Below are 15,067 nucleotides of genomic sequence, written 5' to 3'. Positions count from 1 at the left end.
TATAAGGAATCTGCTCTGTGGCTTACACATGAAACGTGGTTTTTAAAGGAGGATTTACAACACAATGTAGGCAGCACGGTGGCACGGTGGTTAGCACTGTTGCCGCACAGCAAGAAGGTCCTGAGTTCAATTCCACCATCAGGCCGGGGTCTTTCTGTGTGGAGTTTGCATGTTCTCCCCGTGTTTGCGTGGGTTCTCTCCGGGTACTCCGGCTTCCTCCCACCGTCCAAAGACATGCAGCTTGTGGGGATAGGTTAATTGGATAATTCAAATTGCCACTAGGTGTGAATGTGCGAGTGAATCTGAGTGTGAATGGTTGTCTGTCCCTGTGTGTTGGCCCTGCGACAGACTGGCGACCTGTCCAGGGTGTACCCCGCCTCTCGCCCCATGACAGCTGGGATAGGCTCCAGCGCCCCCCGCGACCCTGAAAAGGATAAGCGGTAGCGAATGGATTGATGGATTTACAACACACTTTAGTCCTCCTGCTCAGTGGGGAAACATATTTTTTTTCACTTACTGCAGTAGAACAACTTTATGTGAAAAACTGATTTGCAGTGTAAATGTAGTTAAACTTCTTTACACTGACAGGATGGGCTTCTCTGGTCCCACCAACTTAAGAATAAAGTTTTTATAAACATAAAACTTAAGCATATGTGTAAGTTCAAAAAGTAATCAGTAATCTGCAATGACTCATCTGTTCTTTAGTTCACTGCCACTAGCCCATCTTGTCAAACTCAATACTGACATCATTACTCTTGTCCAGTCATCGTCTTCTTACCCAACCTCTCTAAGCCAATCAGCTTCCATTTCACTCTGCTCCACCACAACCACCCACACATGCAGGGCTTGGGGTGCAGCTGTGTCACTGAAGTGCAGGGGAGGCACTCCCCCTCTGTCCCCTTCTGGCTGCCTGTGGCTCAATTTTCTTCACACACCCCCATTCTCTGTGAGCCATCGGGGTGTAGCGGCTTTGAGGAGGAGTTGGCTGTCTGATTGGAGTCTGGGATGCGGGGCTTCCCTGCTACTGCGGGAGCGGTCTTCTTGTCTCCACCCCAGGGAAAAGGGTAACATCTCCTGGGTCTAGGTGTAGTTTCCCCCTCTGGTGCTGGTTGTGCCTGGTAGTGATGGGATTTCTGGCTCTTTTTAGAGATCCGGCTCTTTCGGTTCGGCTCACTAAAAAGAGCCGGCTCTTTCGGCTCCGAACCGGCTCTTCAGGTTGTTTTGTTGCTTTATTTCATTTATTATTAACAATAATATAAAATTATGCACAAAAGGAATTACTAACGTAAAAAAAAATGGTTTTATTTATATATGTTTATATATAAATATATGCGGTGGCCCCTAGAGACAAAACACGTACAAACTCCAAAACACATTTCTAGCATGAACTGAACTTCCAAATCAGAGCTACTAGATCACTTAAATTACACAATTGAAAGCATATGTGTGTTGTTTGTGTATTTATACACAGGCACTCATATATATTCAAATAATTTTAAAAAAAAGTTCATTTACCTGTTACTACCACACACCAAATCCGGTCGTTGGTACTTGCTGGCTTGTGTAGCCACAAGATAACAAAAGCTCAACACTGCGCCCAGCATCCTGGAGCACTTCTGTTGTCTTTTGTACGTGTTTTGAGTTTTTATGTGCTTCGGAGTTTGTACGTGTTTTGGAGTTTGTACATGCTTCAGAGTTTGTACGTGATTTGAAGTTTGTATGTGCTTTGTCTCTAGGGGTCACTGTAAATATACTTTTATTTATTCACTCCACATAAAATGTAATAAATAAATCATATAATACAAAAATCAACTATTCACATTTCAACTTTTAACTATTTAAATTTTCAGCTTTTGCTTTTTACAAATTTAAAGTGAAAACAACACAAAACACTGCAAACCACAACACAATTAAATATAAATTATAATATGAAAACAAAAAGAACATGCATATTCTCTGTCATATGGGCCTGCATGAATAAACTTTCTGAATCCTTTATCATCTGCAACCGAAAATAGTTGTGGATGGTGATGACGCGACGAATCCGACGAATCCTACTTCCGGGTCTAAACGCTCCTGTGTTCAATATGACACAATGCTGTGTTCCTGGTTGTTTTAACCAATCTGGCTCAAAACAACAGTCTAATCTGTCATTTTACCGGTTTCCTTGTGAAAAGAGAGAGAAGAGGAAGTGGCTGAAGTTGATAAGGTATGTTACAACTCGTAAGTGAATGAATAAATTTGTAAGATAAGAGCTAGTGGGCTCTTACTTTAGTTAGCTAATATAGCTAGTGATGAACAATTAAAACCTGCTACTAAAAGACAAACTGGCTTTTACGAGTAATTGTACTTATATAGGCAATGGATTTTATTGTGTGTTTTTTTTAATACAAAGACGTTGTTGCATTTTTGAAGTCATTTTTATTTCTCCAAGCAAAGATTGAGAGCTAAGGGTCACTTCGCTATATATATGAACCTTAGTTACCTTTCGACCCTCAGAGGAATAAAAATTACGTCCAAAAAGCGATGTCTATGTAAGAAAATACATTACAATCCCCAGCCTATGTGCCAGTTAATTACCAAAATAAAGACCTAACCAACAAATAGCAAGCAAAGGTTGCCAGTACTTACCTTTCTGATAAGCTTAAAAGCAAATTAGTACAATAATGTGTAAGAAAAGCATCTGGACTTCTTTAAGTTTTAAGTTTCTTGAAGCTTCTCTCATCTGGATGAAAGAAGCTTCTCTCTGTTATTTATCTCTATTTTTTTTTTCTATTAATCATAACTAATGGAGGGCTAGCGTATGATCTGAAATTTCTCTCTGCCTTTTTAAACACTTCCACAGACGTGAAAACTTCACCCCAAACTGCAACTCAAGAGTCTGCAGTTGGCACTTCCCTCAAGGAAAAGCTGCGGGGCCAACAAGATTTGCATGGAACGACGGGAAGTCTTTTCAGTTCCCAGATGACCACAACCCTGTTAGAAAAAAGAGCAGGTCCCAGCTATTGGTGAAAATCAGAGTGAAAGATCAGATGAGCTACATCATTCCAACAATGCAGATACACAGACAGCTACTGCAAGTTCCACAAGTTCTTCCCAAAGTCTTCTGGTGCTAGAGATTCAGAATGACATGCTAAGAATAGAGAATGAAAAACTTAAAAAACAAGTAGAGAAGCAGAAGCAGACTTTCTCATTCAGTCAAATATCTGACAATCCTGAAAGGGTCCAGTACTATACTGGATTGCCCGATGCTGCTTCTGTCCTGTTTTTAGAAGCGCTTCTTTCCAGATTTGATCTTAAATATCATTCTGATTGGACTGTCCAAATGATGCCCCTAATTGACCAGTTATTTCTAACCCTGATCAAGCTCAAACTTAATTTTATTCATGAAGACCTTTCAACAAGGTTTAACTGCAGCAGAGGCACAGTAACTAATATTTTTACAACAATTGTTAGTGCACTGTATGACATTTTGTATGTTGGCATGCTGGAAAACAACATTCCCTCGAGAGCCAAGAATCAAACATCGCTGCCAGATTGCTTCCAATCATTTCCTAACTGCAGGATTGTGCTTGACTGCACGGAAGTTTCTGTTTGTAACGCAGAGAGACTTGACACACAAAGTCATTTGTACAGCCAGTACAAAGGACGGACCACACTAAAGGCTCTAATTGGTGTGGCTCCTAATTAGGGCTGGGCGATATATCAAAAATTTATCGTTACCGAAATTTATGACTCTCATCGACGTCATTTTGCCCATGTCGGTAAATTCGGTATTTTAAAAAAAAGAAAAGGCATGTGCAGGTCGGCGATGTTCATGTCCCTTTAAGACGCTGTGCTACGTTACAGACTTGACGGGGTGGAGTCACATGACTCTACTACCTGTTATGCTGGACAGACACTGTGCGATTTTTTCAGTCGCGCGATTCAGCTCCTGCTCAAACTGCACGATTGACTCGCAGGGGTTAGAAGTTCATAGGTCACGATGCAGGGTCTCACACTATACGGCCCGATGCTCTGATGCGACCTGAGTGCTCACACTGTGTGTCCATAAAATGAAGGTTATAACAGAAATTCTGTCGCTCGCTCTCCCTCTCTGTCTTTCACTCACACAGACACGCACACCACCACCATCAACTTTGCTAAATTGCTAATGAAAAACATTGATCAAGCAGCTGTGATTGAGCAGCAGTGTAGATCCAACTATTTTCACGGTTGTTGTGGTCGCGATCATTTTGTGAGGCCACATCGAAAAGCCTCGGATGAGCTTTCCAAAGTTCTACAAGTTGTGCCTCCGTCGCTTGTGTCCAGATCACACGCTGCACTGTCGTGTTGCGTCGTCTTTTTCGCTGACATTTGTGTTTGCGCGTGCGCAGTGTGACAAACTGCGGTGACACCCTCACGACGGTCGTGAATCCTCGCGACCAAGCGATTGATGATTGGGAGCTCGTCGTGAGGTGTCAATCGCTTCTCGTTACCCCACGTATACTATACGATGCATGACGCACGATGAAGGCCAAAATCGTGCCGCTCGCCAAAACGGTCGCACGACTCAAAAATCGGCTCAAAATGGGCCAAAAATCGCACAGTGTAAGCCCAGCATAACAAGACGAGACACGGGTGAACAAATGGAGGACGATTTAAATGTTGAAGCAGCAGCGACGGAGGTAGAGCTGGTGGAGGAGGAAGAGGACACGCTTGTTAACAAAAAAAATGCATCATCAATCGTTTGGCAACATTTTGGATTCAACAAGGATGATATTGATCAAACAATTGTTAAATGTAAACTCTGCAAAAAGACTGTTGCGTCAAGTCAAGGTAACACAACCAACCTCTTCCACCACCTGCAGCACAAGTTTTTGTTTAAGAGTTTATAGTTTTCACTAGTCACATGGCAGTGCTTAGTATTTATTATAGTTTTTTCTGTGTTCAATTGACATTTGTGTTTGTGACATTATTTGTTTACAGGTTATAGTACCTCAAGGCCTTAGCAGAGATAGGCCTTTGTCCATGATGGCATTACATTTGCACAATCATTGTTTACTTTGTGAATAGCCAATGTGAAACATATTTATTATTAAACTATTTTGTTTACAAGGGATACACATTTTTTAGAGAGCATGGTTACATATTGTATCCTACACTTTTTATTTTGTTCAGTTAATAAATCTTAACCACTAAAAGTACTTACTACTATTGTCTTCATTTATTTTCAGTGACATTTTACAGTCCTTTAAAGTGGTAATAATATAATTGCAATGAATAGGTCTAGGGGGAATAATATTATCAAAATAACTGGAGGAACTATGCTGCCTGCCACAGCCCCATCAAATGAAAAAAAAAAAAGTTTGGTTTTTTTGGCACTTGGGGTGGTTATCGTCCATTTATCGTTATCGAGGTTAACTGCTCAATTTATCGTGATATTGATTTTAGGCCATATCGCCCAGCCCTACTCCTAATGGTGTAATAACCTTTGTAAGCAACTTGTACGGTGGAAGTGCCTCAGATAAGGCCATAACAGCTGACTGTGGAGTACTGCAACATCTACAACCAGGTGACATGGTCATTGCAGATAAGGGCTTCACAATTCGGGACATCCTACCAGAAGGGGTCTCACTGAATATTCCGTCCTTCCTCACCAACGGACAATTCACACAGGAGGAAGTGAACAACAACAGGAAGATTTCCTGTGCAAGAATACATGTAGAGCGTTCCATTCAAAGACTGAAAGTTTTCTCAATTTTGCATCACATCCCATATCAGTTAAAAAAAAAAAATTAATAAGATCTTGAAAGCATGTGTGTGTCTTACAAATTTACAAACACCTATTCTCCGTGAAATTGAATAAATTATACCTGTGAGAGTTCAGAGGTAAAAGTACATTGTGTCATTTTCTAACTACTTGTGGACCAGAAAACACAACTGTTGAATAAGTTTACTTTTATTATTTATAACTCCTAAGTGTTCTGGATTGTTTTGTGTGTATACTCAGGATGTTACAACATAAAAACAACTTAGTTGCATAGTTTCAAATTGAGAATGGTCTCATTTGTGATTCGTATAATGTTTTACTGTTTTTATCAATGGCTTGTTACATTTTTCATTCCATTCCAGCTTCCTGATTACTGCCTAGTTTTCTTGCTATGCATTTTCAATTAAAATGAAGAATACCAGATACATGTGTTACTCTTTATTTTCAGGAACAGTTTGTCCAAAACATTTTATTTTTTCAAATCTAAAATTAATATAATTTAAAAATTTATCTGAATATATTTACAAAGTTACAATGACAAAAAATGTACAATTTCCAAATATTTACAAATAGTTTTAAAATTAACTATAAACATTTGGACTGATAAATTACTCATGCTGATATGAATTCAAAGCTGCGATAAAATATGGGGTAAAAAAAACTTCCCGGTAGAACGTTTCCAATGCTTCAATGTTAACAGCCCAAGTTTGTTCTCTATCCACATGCAAGATGAAAAAGTCACATGGAGTCCAAACAATAAAGTGACAGCTTTTCGCCCCTGTGAGATAGAGGTTGCCCTGGATCTGATGCCAGTAGTTGTGATTCTTTTTTAATACCAGGAAACCACTTGCCTCATCCAGCTGTAGGAAAAAGTCCTTACTTTCAGCCTCCAATACAGTTTTGGCTCTGGCTGACCATGGGCATTTCACCTCAATGATGCACTCATTAGAGACAGTCCCATCTGGAGAACCACCAAGCAGGCCACTGTTAGATAAAAACAGTCCCCTCTCCTTGATAGCTGCACCAGTACAGTCAGTGTACAACTGCTTGGCCTTTGGCTCATGAAGGATCCCCCAATCACATGCCTTTGGGGATGAAAATACAACTTAGTCATAAAGGAATTCTTAGATGCACAGACCCTTTTTACTAACAACTTACTTTAGATCCTTCTGTCAGGTTGTACTGTCCAAGCAGAGTCTTAAATAAGGAAGGGGGGTATGAGCGCTGCTGGACTGCACTCAGGACCAAACCGAAGTTGCTGGCTGTGATTCTCTTCTTGCGATATGCTGACCTTTTATAAAGAAACACAAAATAAGAGACACAGTTAACTAAAATTTCCTACTTAACACTTAACAGAATTAATTTCAAAGCACTTTCTTACCACAATGCATTCTTCGTTTGCCCAACTGTTGCTTCCTCGATCTGTTTCTTCTCTTCGTCAGACACAGCCAGTGATGCCAAGAGATAACGAGCCTTGTCTTCTGCTTGGGGAAATCCCAGGTTCCTCAGCACTTCATCAAATGTCTTGGCTGGTTTAGCCTAGATTTAAAGCAAAAGGATTTTAAAGGTTTTAATGGAACCAAGCAATTTTGACCACAGAATAGACAAAGTCAGGTACAGAGTATATAAAATACATGTAAAAAATAAAGTGGGAACAGTGGAAGCAAACAGTCTGCTGTATGTAGTTTACAAGAGTTTACATACATGTACAATTTATACCACATGTTAAAGTAAATATCAAAGTACCTGGGAGCATTCAGGACTCAAAATCCAGCCCATCCCAGTAAAACGTTGCAATTTCGATAGGGATGCCACTGCCCATTCCTTGTCCTCCTGGGAGACAGGTCTTTCGATTCCAGCTGAAAAAAAAATGCTTTTAGTAATCTGAATAAATAATAATTATAGCATATAAAACACAATGCTTTTTAAAAAGTTAAGAAAATAATTATTATAATTAATTCAAAGAGCAAATTTTAAATAAATAACTGACCTTGTGTTGTTGAGGGTGTCATCACAGACACTCTCTTGGCAGTAATTTCTTCTGCTTTGCATGATTTTACCCTCTTCCACACACATTCCACGTCAGTGCGAGACACATTCTTCTCCACCCAAATCAACAATGCCGCCATATGATGGCACTTATCATTGCCAATCGGGCACTCACAGGAGCTGAACCTGACTGACTGACCCTCAACATGCACCTACATTGAAAGAAAGTTAATGCTTACCCTAAACATTCTAACAAACACTTGCAGCGCTGCTCTGTGTACTGGTACTAGGTTAACTAGGCTAATATAACTGGTACTAGGCTAACATTACTAACTCTCCAAAACCTCCATGTTATGTAGATTTTCATCTTCGTTTACTTCCACTGTTATAGCATTGCTGTACGTGTGTGTGCTTTATGAAATACATCAGAATACAGAATATCTCATGTTTAATCGTCGGCTAGCTAGCTTACTCCTAGCTCACCTCAACATTGTAAATCTTCTTTTTCATGGATGCCTGGACACTTCCCTTTATAATTCTGCCTGGGAGAACAGTTACACTGACCACTTTACTAGAGTTGAAGGAATTAAGACCCTTTTTAACCCTAATTGGTACTTTGCTAAAGAAGGAGGTAATCGTGAACCAAGTCACTGGCTCCGCCATCGTTGTTTCTTGAGGAGCACTTAGACCCGGAAATACCAGCAACGTCATCTGACTGAACAACCGGATACCTTTCTAATGTGACGTTGTTGTCCCTGGCTCTCTTTCTCTCTCTCTCTCCCTCTGGCTCTGTTCCTGTGCTACTGAGTGTAACTACCGCCCCTCCCCCCTCTGCCCAGCGTAAAGCACAAGGCTCCCGTGCAGAGTGAAGCGGAAAAAAAGTGCAAGAGAGAGAGAGGGTGAGAGAAAGAAAAAAAAAAACCCACGTGACGGCTCGCGATAAGGATCCGGCTCGCGTCGTTCACGTCAAAGAGCCGGCTGTAAGAGCTATTTCGTTCGCGAACGACCCATCACTACTTCCAACATAAATGAAGACAGAAAACTACACAGCAGTGACGTTTGTAGGGTTACTGAAGTTTGGCTAGCTGGTATATAATGATGTGCTACGTGACCGCTAGCGACACAGCTATGTTAGCATAATATAAACAAGCTAACTTTTTTTCCACTCAATAAAAGTTAACATGAGTGTTCTCGGTGGTCAGGAACAAATGTAATCGCATGGCAGGATGCTGTAAAAGGACCAAACTTCAGCCAGGAGAACAACTGAGATAATCCATCCACAATACGAGGTTAGTCATTCATATACTGCTGCATGGGCTGGGCTGTAGTTACATCCTAAGGTTTTAAAAACTGAGCTTAAATAAATACTTAGCGGTAATAAAGGCCGAGGGAGGTCAACAGTGATCACTGACTGTTTTAGGAGATTTTTGAGATTAAATAGAAGAAAATACATAACATTAAATATGTTAACAACACAAAAGCCATATTAAACGCAGACTACTTTAGGCCCGGAAGTAGGATTCGTCACGTCATCACTTAACGACCGGATAGCAGCTCTTGTATATCCGTCGCGTGGATGCAGTCTTGTCTTGTCTCATCAGTGGTTGGGAGTGAAATTCTCACCATCATGTAGGCACCAGTTTGGTAATGAAGTGTGTCGTGGCCTTGAGCAAAGCTTAGTTAGAGTTTATGAAGACTGAAAAACAACTACAACTTTGTACAAGAAAGTTACAAATACATATCAATAGTACACAGAGGTTAAGAGGAGGTGAAACACACATTTTCCATCACATTTGTCATTCCCCTTCATCAAGACCAGGTATTTAAGGAGCAGCTGTGGCAGCAGTTCTCTTCCTGATCATTGTCTCCTCTACAGCATTAACTCATGCACACATCCCTGTGGTGATGATCACTTTGTGAGTCTGACACAGAAAGCAAATAAGTTATTTTGTCCTGAGTTAATGCCCCTTAAAACTGACCTATTTCAGACTTACAGTTCAATACTATTCAATATAGCAAATCTTCAACTGGACAGTGTTAAATAAAATTATTTCCTTTTAAACTTGAAGCTTTGAACATATTTCTTTTTGCATTGGGACAGAAATTAATACGAAAAAGGCTCTTTTCAAATTTGTTTGGGTGAATGGAAAATATTTTTTGTGGTATCGTAAAAAAATATCCATCCATCTTCATCCGCTTTATCCGGGGCCGGGTCGCGGGGGCAGCAGCCTAAGCAAAGAGGCCCAGACCTCCCTCTCCCCAGCCACCTCCTCCAGCTTATCCGGGGGAATACCAAGGCGTTCCCAGGCCAGCCAAGAGATATAATCTCTCCAGCGTGTCCTGGGTCTGCCCCGGGGCCTCCTCCCGGTGGGACATGCCTGGAACACCTCACCCAGGAGGCGCCCAGGGGGCATCCTTGTCAGATGCCCGAACCACCTCAGCTGGCTCCTTTCAATGTGGAGCAGCAGCTGCTCTACTCTGAGCCCTTCCCGGATGGCCGAACTTCTCACCCTATCTCGAAGGGAGAGGCCAGCCACCCTTCGGAGGAAGCTCATTTCTGCCGCTTGTATCTGCGATCTCGTTCTTTCGGTCACTACCCACAGCTCGTGGCCATAGGTGAGGGTAGGGACGTAGATCGACCGGTAAATTGAGAGCTTCGCTTTTACACTCAGCTCCCTCTTCACCACGACGGACCGGTGCAGCGTCCGCATTACTGCAGCTGCAGCCCCAATCCGTCTGTCGATCTCCAGCTCCCTTCTCCCATCACTCGAGAACAAGACCCCGAGATACTTGAACTCCTCCACTTGGGGCAGGAACTCATCCCCGACCCGGAGTGGGCACTCCACCCTTTTCCGGCTGAGAACCATGGCCTCAGATTTGGAGGTGCTGATCCTCATTCCCGCTGCTTCACACTCGGCTGCGAACCGTTCCAGTGCGAGCTGGAGGCCCTCACCCGATGAAGCCAACAGAACCACATCATCTGCAAAAATCAGAGATGAGATTCTGAGGCCACCAAAGCGAAAGCCCTCCGCCACTTGGCTGCGCCTAGAAATCCTGTCCATAAAAATTATGAACAGAACCGGAGACAAAGGGCAGCCCTGGCGGAGCCCATCACCCACCGGGAACGAGTCCGACTTATTGCCGGCAATGCGAACCAAGCTCTTGCAACGGTTATATAGGGATCGAATGGCCCGTAGCAATGGGCCAGACACCCCATATTCCCGCAACACCTCCCACAGGACACCCCGAGGGACACGGTCGAAGGCCTTCTCCAAGTCCACAAAACACATGTAGACTGGTTGGGCAAACTCCCATGCACCCTCAAGTATCCTGGAGAGGATAAAGAGCTGGTCCAGTGTTCCGCGACCAGGACGAAAACCGCATTGTTCCTCCTGTATCCGAGGTTCGACTAACGGACGAACTCTCCTTTCCAGCACCCTGGCATAGACTTTCCCAGGGAGGCTGAGGAGTGTGATCCCCCTGTAGTTGGAACACACCCTCCGGTCCCCCTTCTTAAAGATGGGGACCACCACCCCGGTCTGCCAGTCCACAGGTACTGCCCCTGATCTCCACGCAACATTGCAGAGGCGTGTCAACCAGGACAGCCCTACAACGTCCAGAGCCTTCAGGAACTCGGGGCGGACCTCATCAACACCAGGGGCTCTGCCACCAAGGAGTTGTTTAACTGCCTCAGTGACCTCGCCCCCGGAAATTGGCGGGTCATTCCCCTCATCCCCAGACTCTGCTTCCTCCTCGGAAGACGTGTCAGTGGGATTAAGGAGGTCCTCGAAGTATTCCTTCCACCGCCTGACAATTTTCTCAGTCGACGTCAGCAGCGCTCCCCCAGCACTATACACAGTGCAGGTAGAGCACCGCTTTCCCCTCCTGAGACGTCTGACGGTTTGCCAGAATCTCTTCGAGGCAGTCCGAAAGTCTTTTTCCATGGCCTCTCCGAACTCCTCCCACACCCGAGTTTTTGCTTCAGCCACTGCCCGAGCCGCATTCCGCTTGGCCTGTCGATACCTGTTGGCTGCCTCCGGAGAGGCTAACCAAGGCTAACCAAGCCCGATAGGACTCCTTCTTCAGCCTGGTGGCTCCCTTCACCTCTGGTGTCCACCATTTGGTTCGTAAAAAAATATTTGTTATATAAATATATTGGTATGGAAAAACATTTATTATTCATAGATACAGATACATAGATACAAGCTTATGTTATTCATAGATAGAATGAGTGTGATAAAGGACATAGTGTGTTGTTACACTGGTAATGCCAGGAGAGGCAGTATCGGTTCTGTAAGAAAGTGGAAGAAGAGAGCGTCCTGCAGGAGGCAGTGAACAGACACTGATGTTATGAACATGTGGCTAAGAGAAGGTTCAGTAAACAAGTAGCAGCAATATTCCTGTGTGAGGCTCAGTCATTTCATTTTTATTTTTTGAAGATGCAACATCCTAAAGGTATATATAGAAAACATGTTGATCCTGAAGCATTTATTGGAGCTTCTGAGCTATTTGTGTAATCTTCTCCTGAAGTTCTCAGGTAGATTTGGCCTTTCGATTGGGAATTTACCATCTTGTACAAAGTTAAAGACTTTTATTTAAGTTTGGTAGAATTCTATTTCAAAGAAAAGCAAGACTCTCTGCTAAGTTGATGAAATCACATTTTGCATTCTAAGTGGATGACATCACACTCCATTTGCACTCCCTGACATGACACTCCAGATCAAAGGATCAAAGGGAAATTGAGCAATAACATTAAGTAGGACATCAGCGTGCTCTCAGTATGTCTCAGAACTGTGCAACTGTATAGGAACACACCACGAGCCAACCTTTAGTCAAAGATTTGACACGTTAAGTGTATGCAACAAACCCAAACCCCGATCGAATAGAGAAAATATCATTCGACATTGTAAGACAAAAGACAAGAAAAATGCAACATATGCAGCAAAACCTTGATCCCCAGGAAGGGACCTCATTGGCCGCTGTTCACCCTAAGCAGCAAAACCCAAACCCAAGAGGGAAAAACAAGACACCAAATGAGGGGACTCCATCTGATGCTGCCAAACCAAAGGGTGCAAACAAGAAGAAGATGCAGAAAAATGCAAACCCAAACCCCAGAGCCAGAAACCCTGGACCCAATCGAGGGCCTGTGCCACATCAGCCCAATGCCCACTTTAAACCCAATAATGGGCCTGGGCAACATTGGCAAAATCCACAGTTTTTGCCAAAACGAGGGCCTGTGCCACATCAGCCCAATGCCCACTTTAAACCCAATAATGGGCCTGGGCAACATTGGCAAAATCCACAGTTTTTGCCAAAACGAGGGCCTGTGCCACATCAGCCCCATCCCTGACCATAAAACCACCTGGGCCACCTCAGCCACAGCCTCACTTAACACCAAATGATGGCAGTCGTCCATACAATGAGACTGATGAACTGGGTGCGCTGAGATTCCACCTGCAGGAGGCTCAGCACATGTGCAAAACCAATCTTTATAAAATGACAGCTGCAAACCACAAAGCTGCTGCAGCTAAAACTCAGAATGATTGGGTTCACCTGCAGCTACAGTGCTGTAGACAAAACGCTCAAAAAACCATCCTTGAGCTCCAAAAACAGCTGGAAGAGGCTCGTAGAAAGACACCCGAGGAGAACTTCACCCCTGAGGAGAGTGAGACTCCTGTTGAAGACAGCAACACAGCTGCAGAGCTGAGTGTGGACGCTTCAACACAAACTGCAGAAGCTCCACACACAGACTCTACAGATGTAAAAACTGTTCGAGAAGCTGAGTTGGAGGTCCAGTGCAAAAAACAGCAAGAAGAGATCGAACAACTCCGTGAGCAGCTCCTCAAAACTCAAAAGAATCTTGAAGAGGAAGTTGCAAAGCGCAAAGATCAGGAACAAAGAGTCAACTGTGAGCTCACTGAGCTGAAAGACAAACTCAGCACCAGTGAGGCTCTTTGTGAAAAAAATGATTTGAAGGCGCAAAACTTAAAAGAAAAGCTGGAGAAAACCAAAGCTTCCCACCAGGAAATCGTGGAGCAAAACCTGGAGAACACAACAATCCCCAACCAACTCGGGCAAACAGAGGAAGAAAAGATCACACTTCAGGAGTTTTTGCTGTCTCTGCAAGAGACAATAAAAAAGCAAGAAGACCAGTCCAACGTTGCCAATCCTGAAAATTCTCCAGCCCGAAACGAGACACTCCAGGAGAAACAGCCAGAAAAAGAGGAGGCCAGCGCTACCAAACCAGAAAGTCCAGAGGCCCGAGATGACCAAGTGCCAAAAGAAAAACCAAAAAAGAAAAAGAAGCGCAACTGGTTTTGGAGACTATTCACTCGATCGTGGCTCAAGAGTTGGGAGGTCGCCTTGTAATCGGAAGGTTACTGGTTCGAGCCCCGGCTTGGACAGTCTCGGTCGTTGTGTCCAAGACACTTCACCCGTTGCCTACTGGTGGTGGTCAGAGGGCCCGGTGGCGCCAGTGTCAGGCAGCCTCGCCTCTGTCAGTGCGCCCCAGGGTGGCTGTGGCTACAATGTAGCTTGCCATCACCAGTGTGTGAATGTGTGTGTGAATGGGTGGATGACTGGATATGTAAAGCGCTTTGGGGTCCTTAGGGACTAGTAAAGCGCTATATAAATACAGGCCATTTACCAGGCCATTTACTTAAGTGCCTTCCACTCCGTCTCCTATAAAATCACAGTAATATACAACTAAATATTATCAGTCACTTCCAGTGCCAAAACACCCATTTAAAAGCATATTTGCTTTAATATTTAGTTGTGTATAACTTTGTCATCGGTCGCGGCAGATGGCCACCCCTCCCTGAGCCTGGTTCTGCCGGAGGTTTCTACCTTTTGAAAGGTAGTTTTTCCTCCCCACTATCGCCAAGTGCTTGCTCATAGGGGATTGTTGGGTTTTTTCTTTAGTTCAGTTCAATTCAGTTCATTTGTATGTAAATACTGTTGGATTGAATTGAACTGAATTAAAGAAGATTTTTAGGAGACGGCGTAATCACTGAGTGAACCAGGGTATTATAACATCTTACCCATGAAAAACTACCATCAACCAATCAAATAAACAATTGGATTTAACAAAACATCTGAAGTGTGAACATTTTGTCTCATTTAAAACATGTGAAAATGTCCAATTATAACAACCTAACAGCAGAAATAAAAACGTTTACATCCTGGTTGAAAACATTGTTCTGTGAATGATATCCACTGTGTCTGTGCTGTTGATGCCTTTTGAAAAAAAAAGTCTAAAGTATTGTAGTTGAGTACAGCTCCAGGTTTTGTACAGAGCACTATCCATTTGCTGTAACTTTACTCTGC

At 43.2% G+C, this 15,067-nt stretch overlaps 1 pseudogene; it reads left to right on the top strand.

Annotated features, from left to right (window-relative positions):
• Nucleotides 1–2,030: 2,030 nt before the first annotated feature.
• On the top strand, nt 2,031–6,011 carry LOC146667630 (uncharacterized; annotated as a pseudogene).
• The last annotated feature ends 9,056 nt before the right edge of the window (nt 6,012–15,067 follow it).

This window comes from Rhamphochromis longiceps, linkage group LG6 (assembly GCF_057381845.1).
Source record: "Rhamphochromis longiceps isolate RC_006_pf linkage group LG6, R_longiceps_female_GT1.1, whole genome shotgun sequence".
In the NCBI taxonomy this organism is placed as follows: domain Eukaryota; kingdom Metazoa; phylum Chordata; class Actinopteri; order Cichliformes; family Cichlidae; genus Rhamphochromis; species Rhamphochromis longiceps.
Note: the sequence above shows the minus strand (reverse complement) of the source record. Positions and strands in the feature narration are given on the sequence as shown.